The sequence below is a fragment of the Lampetra fluviatilis genome, chromosome 66 (genome assembly GCF_964198595.1).
Source record: "Lampetra fluviatilis chromosome 66, kcLamFluv1.1, whole genome shotgun sequence".
NCBI lineage: Eukaryota > Metazoa > Chordata > Hyperoartia > Petromyzontiformes > Petromyzontidae > Lampetra > Lampetra fluviatilis.
In genome coordinates, this window is record NC_136340.1 from 5076232 (window position 1) to 5087317 (window position 11086).

Below are 11086 nucleotides of genomic sequence, written 5' to 3' on the forward strand. Positions count from 1 at the left end.
AATCTCTGTAGGCCAGACCAAGACATCGTGACCAGAATCTGTGTAGACCAGGCCAAGACATCGTGACCAGAATCTGTGTAGACCAGGCTAAGACATCGTGACCAGAATCTCTGTAGGCCAGGCTAAGACATCGTGACCAGAATCTCTGTAGGCCAGACCAAGACATCGTGACCAGAATCTGTGTAGACCAGGCCAAGACATCGTGACCAGAATCTGTGTAGACCAGGCTAAGACATCGTGACCAGAATCTCTGTAGGCCAGGCTAAGACATCGTGACCAGAATCTCTGTAGGCCAGACCAAGACATCGTGACCAGAATCTGTGTAGGCCAGGCCAAGACATCGTGACCAGAATCTGTGTAGACCAGGCCAAGACATCGTGACCAGAATCTGTGTAGGCCAGGCTAAGACATCGTGACCAGAATCTGTGTAGGCCAGGCCAAGACATCGTGACCAGAATCTCTGTAGGCCAGGCTAAGACATCGTGACCAGAATCTGTGTAGGCCAGGCTAAGACATCGTGACCAGAATCTGTGTAGGCCAGGCCAAGACATCGTGACCAGAATCTGTGTAGACCAGGCCAGGACATCGTGACCAGATTCTCTGTAGACCAGGCCAAGGCATCGTGACCAGCATCTCTAGGCCAGGCCAAGGAGTCATTACCATAATCTCTAGGCCAGGCCAAGGCATTCTAAGGTATCCCGGGTGTTCAGTGTTAACGGCGGGACCGCTGCTTTGCGAGCAGCAGCGGGTTCTGTGCCCACGACCAAATCCTACGGACGCTCGCTACATTTGAAGCCCCGAATCATGATTGGCACCGGGACGAGGGACCTACCCGCGTGGCTACCCCCTTCCCCACCACTTCCCTTCCAGCAGATGAGTCTCCGGGTTCCCCACGATCCGTCGTCGGATCTCTCCGACGACGAGCACCCTTGATTGTTGTACGGTTCTCGTCGTCACCAAACTCCCCACGACACTCCACCCTGCAGTGTCGTGGGGGGTCTGGCCTCGACCTCCCACTGCCCCCGCCTCGAAATCTTCGCTGGGCAAGCTCAAGAAAAACCTCTGAGCGGTCGCAAAAGCCACCTCGGCCGCGTCTGTCCCCTGCCAGAAAGGGTTCACAACCTCGGCTTATTTTTCATCGTACTTTGATACTGGCAAAAAAGTGTATCCCCATGATATAGCTGTTGGTCGACGGCGAGCTATTAATGCTCTGATACGCGTGGCATTGTCCTTGTCCTGTCCGCCTTTTGGCGTTGTCCTCTCGTCTGACACTGCTGGTGAGACTAGGCCATGAAGAAGGCCCGCTGCTGTCTCTGGTGTAAGCCAATCAGTTTCAAAGACAATGCCCATACATTCATTATTGTTATTAAAGACAATGTAATACATTTTCTTGGTTCTTTCGGTAAAGTCACGTAGAAGGGAAATAATAAAGTAATAAAAATAAAACATTAAATACAATTCTCACGACGTTTCGGCCACAACGCAAGCAGCCGTCCTCAGGTGAAGAACAGGGCTGTCGGAAAGACAGACAGACCTGTTCTTCACCTGAGGACGGCTGCTTGCGTTGTGGCCGAAACGTCGTGAGAATTGTATTTTATTATGTTCTATTTTTATTATTTTATTATTTCCCTTCTACGTGACTTTACCGAAAGAACCAAGAAGATTAATCCCTGCAGTCACGAAAGCTTTAAATCGAATACATTATTATTAATTCTAGATTTGAAGCTTTCGTGACTGCAAGGATTCATATTCTTAGGTTTTTTCAGTAAAGTCACGTAGGTAAAAAATTAAAAGTAATTAAAGTAAAATAAAATAAAAATCACGACGTTTCGGAGGCAACACAAGCTTCCGTCTTCAGGTGGAACCGTCACAGCCACGACAGCTGTATCACGTAAATGAGAGAATGCAAGAGCTACCACTCCGTATATATAATGCAAGCGTGTTTGCATGTTGACCACAAGTACCACCTGTGATTCATGCAGTAACTTCATTCCTTGCAAGAGGCAACACTTATTTGCTGTTTGACCATCTTAACACAACTCCTGTCTTATTGCCAGAGAAGGGTTGTGTCATATTCTCTGCGCTTGTTACCCTCGGCACGACTCCCTCGCCTCCCTTCGTTCCCAGCGGGGTAAGCTACGAGATCTCCTGCCCCCCACTCCCTCCTACCACAACTCCTGGACCCCTGCAGAAGGTCGTCGTCCCCCTTCCGCCCGTTGAAGGAATTCTCGCAAAAATCCCCTTTTCGCGCTCTGAATGACTCTGCCTATGTATAGGTGCTTCGCCGTTAACCATCCTATTCAGAGTATGTTATTGTTATTGTGCCGCTATTGCTCATAGGGTAATTAAAGGGCGGGAGGGAGGGGGGTGCAGATACAGGGGGATCCCCCCCCCCCCCCGTCTGCCTCCCTCCGGTGAATCAAAGATGTTAACTACCTCGCCTGGTATGCAGGAGGTCGTAGCTTAAATCCCGACCCTGACACCTGCTGTATATTCGCAGACTGCGTGTCTCTCATCATCATCACGGTGGCTAGGAGATGTTAACTACCTCGCCTGGTCTACAGGAGTTCGTGAGTTCGATCCCGACCCTGACGCCTGCTGCTATGTATTTGGAGTTTGCGTCTCTCTCTCATCATCATCACGGTGGCTAGGAGATGTTAACTACCTCGCCTGGTATACAGGAATTCGTGAGTTCGATCCCGACCCTGACGATGCCTGCTGCATCTGTATATTCGCAGACTGCGTGTTTCTCTCTCTCCAGCGTAGATTTTTTTCTGGGCCCTCCAGTTGTTCCCTCCACATTTAGAATCGACGTCACTCGTTTATAGAGTTATTTGGCTGCTATAAATTTCCACACGATAATGATTAAGCCACTTTCGTTGAGCTATAATGTGTGGCCAGGTTGCTTCTGAAAAAGAGCTCAGTGTAGCTCAGTGGGACTTACCTGGTGAAATTAAAAATCGTTAGCTGTTCGTTAGTAGCCAAACTTTTGTGGCATGTGCCTCGGTGGCCATTTTGTCATAACAAAAGAAAATGGCGGCGTTTGTTTTTTGGCGGGAATGTTTGTTTGCAGATGTAGATGCCACTGGTTCTTCATATTCTGCAGATGTAGATGTCACTAGTTCTTAAATTCGGCAGATGTAGATGCCACTGGTTCTTCATATTCTGCAGATGTAGATGTCACTAGTTCTTAAATTTTGCAGATGTAGATGCCACTGGTTCTTCACGTTATGTAGATGTAAATGTCAATGGTTCTTCGCATTCTCTAGATGTAGATGCCACTGGTTCTTCACATTCTACAGATGTTGATGCCACTGGTTGTTCAAATTCTGCAGATGTAGGTGCCACTAGTTCTTCATGTTCTGTAGATGTGAATGCCAATGGTTCTTCGCGTTCTCTAGATGTAGATGCCACTGGTTCTTCGCGTTCTACATATGTAGATGCCACTGGTTCTTATAATTCTGCAGATGTAGATGCCACTGGTTCTTCACTTTCTGCAGATATAGATGCCATTGGTTCTTCACGTTCTGCAGATGTAGATGCCACTGGTTCTTCACGTTTTGTAGATGCAGATGCCACTGGTTCTTTGTGTTCTGCAGATGTAGATGCCACTGACTCTTCATGTTCTGCAGATGTAGATGCCACTGGTTCTTCACGTTCTGCAGATGTAGATGCCACCACCGCCATCTATTGCGTGGCGGTTGAAATTATGACTCTCGGTCCGAATGGGCAACTCTATATACGGGACAGCGTTTGTTCGCATCTCTGAAAGTTCGTAATTTGAATGTTCGTTCGCAAAGGAGTACCTGTGTACCACGCAGCGGAGGTAATCAACTTCGCGTTCATTTATTTTAACGCTTGCCATTCAATCGAGTCGCAAGCGTTGCTCTCCACCGTCATCGTGGGGATGTTCACTTCGTCAGATTGACGCCGGGACACGCACGCCCCGATTGATTCTGTGCCTTAGACGACCATTCTTGAAACACAATTATAAACTTTTATTTTGCACCAGGTTTAAGTCCACCCCCCCCCCCCCCCAGCAGGCATCGTCAGGGGATCGAACCCACGACCTCCTGGGTACCCGGCGAGGGAGTCAACATCTCCAAGCCACCGCAAAAACGTCAAACTTCAGCGGATATATATTTTTGTTCTACACATTCTCATCGGCCACAGAGGGCGCAAAGCAAGCAAAACTTTGAACCCGGTCGCCACGGTTTTCCGTCGGCTGCCTCATCGGCGGAGGCGTTTGACGCCGGGCCAGGAGGACCGACAACACTGAGTGAACTCCCAGTGCCTATAGGCAAAGGATCCTTCTTACCGTGAACGTCCCTGCCTGCAGGATTGATGGGCAAACTACCGCCGCTAACTATTCTCAGGTTTTTTCGGTAAAGTCACGTAGGTAAAACATTAAAAGTAATGAAAGTAAAATAAAACAAAACAAAAATAAAAATAAAATTCACGACGTTTCGGAGGCAACACAAGTCTCCGTCATCAGGTGGGACCGTCACAGCCAGATTTTACTTTCATTACTTTTAATGTTTTACCTACGTGACTTTACCGAAAAAACCTGAGAATATGAATCATTGCAGTCACGAAAGCTTCAAATCTAGAATCGCCGCTAACTACTTCACTGTTTGCGCTCCAAAGGGCCAACAGGGATGTTTGCTGGCTGGGTCAGGTTTGCTCAGGGAGTGGGCGGTTTGGGTAAAGCTTTCGGTGAGATATCAGAAGGTTCGGGAGTTTAAATCCTGGGTCCGATGTTTGTTCAACTCAAGCCACCCACCCCACCCTCACCAAGAACAAAGATCCCCCGTGTAGCCTTAAGGGGCTGTTGGGGCAAGTGCCGTTAGCGATTATTAGCATCACCTATGAAGGCCGGCATGACACACGAGGGGGTGGGTGGCCAGCACCACGCCCGACCGCCTTTGTCTCCCCAGTGGCAAAGTTCACTACATACTATACAAGGTACTCACTCGAGGCTGAGTCGACCTACTGGAGGCCCATAACCGGTTGAGAAAACCGTCTGCTGGTGTTGGCCGTGAGCGGGAATCGAACTTGGGTCGCCGGGTTCGTAGCGCAGCGTAGCACTAACCGGTTGCTGTGTGTTGGAGAGTTAAACCCACTACGACATTTACAATTCGTTACTAGTACAGCACTAACCGGTTGCTGTGTGTTGGAGAGTTAAACCCACTACAACATTTACAATTCGTTACTAGTACAGCACTAACCGGTTGCTGTGTGTTGGAGAGTTAAACCCACTACGACATTTACAATTCGTTACTAGTGCAGCACTAACCGGTTGCTGTGTGTTGGAGAGTTAAACCCACTACAACATTTACAATTCGTTACTAGTACAGCACTAACCGGTTGCTGTGTGTTGGAGAGTTAAACCCATTATCACATTCACAATTCGTTACTAGTGCAGCACTAACCGGTTGCTGCGTGTTGGAGAGTTAAACCCACTACGACATTCACAATTCGTTACTAGTACAGCACTAACCGGTTGCTGTGTGTTGGAGAGTTAAACCCACTACGACATTCACAATTCGTTACTAGTACAGCACTAACCGGTTGCTGTGTGTTGGAGAGTTAAACCCACTACGACATTTACAATTCGTTACTAGTACAGCACTAACCGGTTGCTGTGTGTTGGAGAGTTAAATCCACTACGACATTTACAATTCGTTACTAGTACAGCACTAACCGGTTGCTGTGTGTTGGAGAGTTAAACCCACTACGACATTTACAATTCGTTACTAGTACAGCACTAACCGGTTGCTGTGTGTTGGAGAGTTAAATCCACTACAACATTTACAATTCGTTACTAGTACAGCACTAACCGGTTGGGTGTGTTGGAGAGCCAAGCCACAACATTTACAATCTGAGTTACGACGTTTTGCCAATAATTACAAAAAAAACCTAACGCCTAAAGGAACACAATGCCATCCAAGAATGCGCAAGATTATGCTATTTTAAGTTTTGACGATGAGTTACTTCATTTGTATACAGTATACACTGCACTACATTACCTTACGTTATACACTACACACTGCATTATACACTACACTACTCTACACTACACAGTACACACTACAATACCATATACTCTACACTTGTACAGAGTAAACTATACACTACACTACCTACACTATAAAACACTACGCTACACTATACCGCCCTACACTACACACTACCCAACACTATACTATGAATACACTACCTTACACTATACACTACACTATAAATACACTACCCTACACTATACACTACACTATAAATATACTACCCTACACTATATATTACACTATACACTACACTATGAATACACTATACACTACACTAGAAATACACTACCCTACACTATACACTACACTATAAATACACTACTCTACACTATACACTACACTATAAATATACTACCCTACACTATATACTACACTATATACTACACTATGAATACACTATACACTACACTATAAATACACTACTCTACACTATACACTACACTAGAAATACACTACACTACACTATATACTACACTATACACTACACTATAAATACACTACCCTACACAATACACTACACTATGAATACACTACCCTACACTATACACTACACTATACACTACACCTATACACTACACTATACACTACAAATATAAACTACACTATACACTACACTATACACTACACTATACACCACTACTATACACTATATACTACACTACTATACACTACACTATACACTACTATACACTACAACTATACACTACACTCTACACTACACTCTACACTCCACTATACACTACACTACACACTACACTATACACTACACTATACACTACACTCTACTCTACACTCTACACTCCACTCTACACTACACTCTACACTACACTATACACTACACTATACACTACACTATACACTACACTACACTATACACTACACTAACACTACACTACACTATACACTACACTATACACTACACTATACACTACACTATACACTACACACTACACTCTACACTCCACTATGCACTACACTACACACTACACTACCCTACAGTTATGACGATGAGTGATAATTGTTTACATTGTTGTTATTCAAGGGATCTGTTTATCTTTCCTGTATTTTACATCCCTGCCGCGGTTTGTGAGCGCTGTGTTTGCTGTTGTGACAACGCTTCTTAGCCCCGAAACTAAAACATAACGTAGTGTATAGTGTAGGGTAGTGTGTAGTGTATAGTGTAGTATATTTTGTAGGGCAGTGTATAGTGTAGGGTAGTGTGTAGTGTATAGTATAGTGTAATTTGTAGGGTAGTGTATAGTGTAGTGTATAGTGTAGGGTAGTGTGTAGTGTAGTGTAGGCTTGTGTATAGTGTAGTGTATAGTGTAGAGTAATGTGTAGTGTATAGTGTAGTGTATAGTGTAGGGTAGTGTATAGTGTAGGGTAGTGTGTAGTGTATAGTGTAGTATATTTTGTAGGGTAGTGTATAGTGTAGGGTAGTGTGTAGTGTATAGTATAGTGTATTTTGTAGGGTAGTGTATAGTGTAGTGTATAGTGTAGGGTAGTGTGTAGTGTAGCGTATAGTGTAGGGTAGTGTGTAGTGTATAGTGTAGGCTAGTGTATAGTGTAGTGTATAGTGTAGAGTAGTGTGTAGTGTAGGGTAGTGTGTAGTGTAGTGCATAGTGTAGAGTAGTGTGTAGTGTATAGTATAGGCTAGTGTATAGTGTAGTGTATAGTGTAGGGTAGTGTATAGTGTAGGGTAGTGTGTAGTGTAGTGTATAGTGTAGAGTAGTGTGTAGTGTATAGTGTAGGCTAGTGTATAGTGTAGTGTATAGTGTAGGGTAGTGTGTAGTGTAGGGTAGTGTGTAGTGTAGTGTATAGTGTAGAGTAGTGTGTAGTGTATAGTGTAGGCTAGTGTATAGTGTCGTGTATAATGTAGGGTAGTGTATAGTGTAGTGGATAGTATAGTGTAGGGTAGTGTATTTATAGTGTAGTGTATAGTGTAGGGTAGTGTGTTTATAGTGTAGTGTATAGTGAAGAGTGGTGTAGTGTATAGTGTAGCGTATAGGGTAATGTAGTGTATAGGGTAATGTAGTGTCTGTGTGTTGAACTTCTTTTGCACAGTACGTAACCAACCGTGCTATGTGTGTGTTAGCTACTCGTGCTATGTGTGTGTGTGTGTTAGCTACTCGTGCTATGTGTGTGTGTGTGTTAGCTACTCGTGCTATGTGTGTGTGTGTTAGCTACTCGTGCTATGTGTGTGTGTGTGTTAGCTACTCGTGCTATGTGTGTGTGTGTTAGCTACTCGTGCTATGTGTGTGTGTGTTAGCTACTCGTGCTATGTGTGTGTGTGTTAGCTACTCGTGCTATGTGTGTGTGTGTTAGCTACTCGTGCTATGTGTGTGTGTGTTAGCTACTCGTGCTATGTGTGTGTGTGTTAGCTACTCGTGCTATGTGTGTGTGTGTTAGCTACTCGTGCTATGTGTGTGTGTGTTAGCTACTCGTGCTATGTGTGTGTGTGTTAGCTACTCGTGCTATGTGTGTGTGTGTTAGCTACTCGTGCTATGTGTGTGTGTGTTAGCTACTCGTGCTATGTGTGTGTGTGTTAGCTACTCGTGCTATGTGTGTGTGTGTTAGCTACTCGTGCTATGTGTGTGTGTGTTAGCTACTCGTGCTATGTGTGTGTGTGTTAGCTACTCGTGCTGTGTGTGTGTGTGTTAGCTACTCGTGCTATGTGTGTGTATGTTAGCTACTCGTGCTATGTGTGTGTGTGTTAGCTACTCGTGCTGTGTGTGTGTGTTAGCTACTCGTGCTATGTGTGTGTGTTAGCTATGTGTGTGCTGTGTGTGCGCTTTGTTCAATGCGCGGGGAATTCCCCGGGCCGCCTATCACCTGAGAAACCGCCACGTGGCAGCAGCAGCAACAGCAACAACAGCAACAATAACAGCAGCAACAACAACAACAGCAACAACAGTCACGACGAGGTCGGGACACGTGGTCCCAGGTCTGTGCAGACGACAACAACAACAACAACACTGGGGAGGAAGGGAGAGAGAGCGAGAGAGACAAAGGCGGCCGGGCGTGGTGCTGGCCACCCACCCCCTCGTGTAGCCACAGTGCCGGTAGCCTTCATAGGTGCTGCTGCTCGCTAGCAGCACTTGCCCCCACAGCCTGTTAGAGGCTACACGGGGGACCTTTGTCTGTGTGTCTATAGGTGCTGCTCGCTAACGGCACTTGCCCCTACAGTCCTGTTAGAGGCTACACGGGGGATCTTTGTCTGTGTGTGCGTACATACCTGAGTTAGGTGTGTGCGTACAGGTGTGTGTGTGTGTACAGGTGTGTGTGTACATGTGTACAGGTGTGTGTGTGTGTGTACATGTGTGTGCGTGCAGGTGTGTGTGTGTACATGTGTGTGTGTGTGTACATGTGTGTGTGTACATGTGTGTGTGTACATGTGTGTGTGTACATGTGTGTGTGTACATGTGTGTGTGTACATGTGTGTGTGTACATGTGTGTGTGTGTGTACATGTGTGTGTGTACAAGTGTGTGTGTACATGTGTGTGTGTGTACATGTGTGTGTACATTGTGTGTGTGTACGTGTGTGTGTGTGTACATGTGTGTGTGTACATGTGTGTGTGTGTGTACATGTGTGTGCGTGTGTACATGTGTGTGTGTACAAGTGTGTGTGTACAAGTGTGTGCGTACAGCTGTGTCCGTACAGCTGTGTGCGTACAGGTGTGTGTGCAGGTGTGTGTGTGTACATGTGTGTGCGTGCAGGTGTGTGCATGCAGGTGTGTGCGTGCAGGTGTGTGCGTGCAGGTGTGTGTGCAGGTGTGTGTGTACAGGTGTGTGTACAGGTGTGTGTGTACAGGTGTGTGTGTACAGGTGTGTGTGTGTGTACAGGTGTGTGTGTGTACATGTGTGTGTATACATGTGTGTGTGTACAAGTGTGTGTGTGTACAGGTGTGTGTACAGGTGTGTGTGTGTACATGTGTGTGTGTACAGGTGTGTGTACAGGTGTGTGTGTACAGGTGTGCGTGTGTGTGTGTACACGTGTGTGTGTGTACAGGTGTGTGTGTGTACAGGTGTGTGTGTGTGTGCAGGTGTGTGTGTGTGCAGGTGTGTGTGTGCAGGTGTGTATGTGTGTACAGGTGTGTATGTGTGTACAGGTGTGTGTGTGTTTACAGGTGTGTGTGTACATGTGTGTGTACAGGTGTGTATGTGTGTACAGGTGTGTATGTGTGTACAGGTGTGTGTGTGTTTACAGGTGTGTGTGTACAGGTGTGTATGTGTGTACAGGTGTGTGTGTGTTTACAGGTGTGTGTGTACATGTGTGTGTACAGGTGTGTATGTGTGTACAGGTGTGTATGTGTGTACAGGTGTGTGTGTGTTTACAGGTGTGTGTGTACATGTGTGTGTACAGGTGTGTATGTGTGTACAGGTGTGTGTGTGTTTACAGGCGTGTGTGTACATGTGTGTGTACAGGTGTGTACAGGTGTGTGTGTACAGGTGTGTGTGTGTACAGGTGTGTGTACAGCGGGCGTTCGACACTTCACGTGGTAGCCTCAAGGTGCACATGGCCTGGCACAAGCGTCGTGGTGACGTCACCGCCACTTAGTGGCGAATGGCGGTTGTTGTTGTTGTTGTGTGTACAGGTGTGTGTGCGCGTACAGGTGTGTGTGTGTTTGTTGTGGGGAGCGGTGGTGCAGCGGTTAGCGCTCCGAACCCTCTGTGACCCGAGTTCGATTCGCGCTCACGGCCACCAACACCACTAGTGACGATTATCTGAGCAGGTCCTGGGCCTCCCCTAGGTCGACTCAGCCTCAAATGAGTGCGGTGTGCAGTAAATATCGCCACTGGGGAGACAAAGGCGGCCGGGCGTGGTGTATAGTTTAGTGTATCATGTATTGTATAGTGTGGTGTATAGTTGTGTAGTATATAGTGTAGTGTATAGTAGTGTATAGTGTATTGTATAGTAGTGTATAGTGTATTGTATAGTAGTGTATTGTATAGTAGTGTAGTATAAAATGTAGTGTATAGTGTATTGTATAGTAGTGTAGTGTATAGTAGTGTAGTATAAA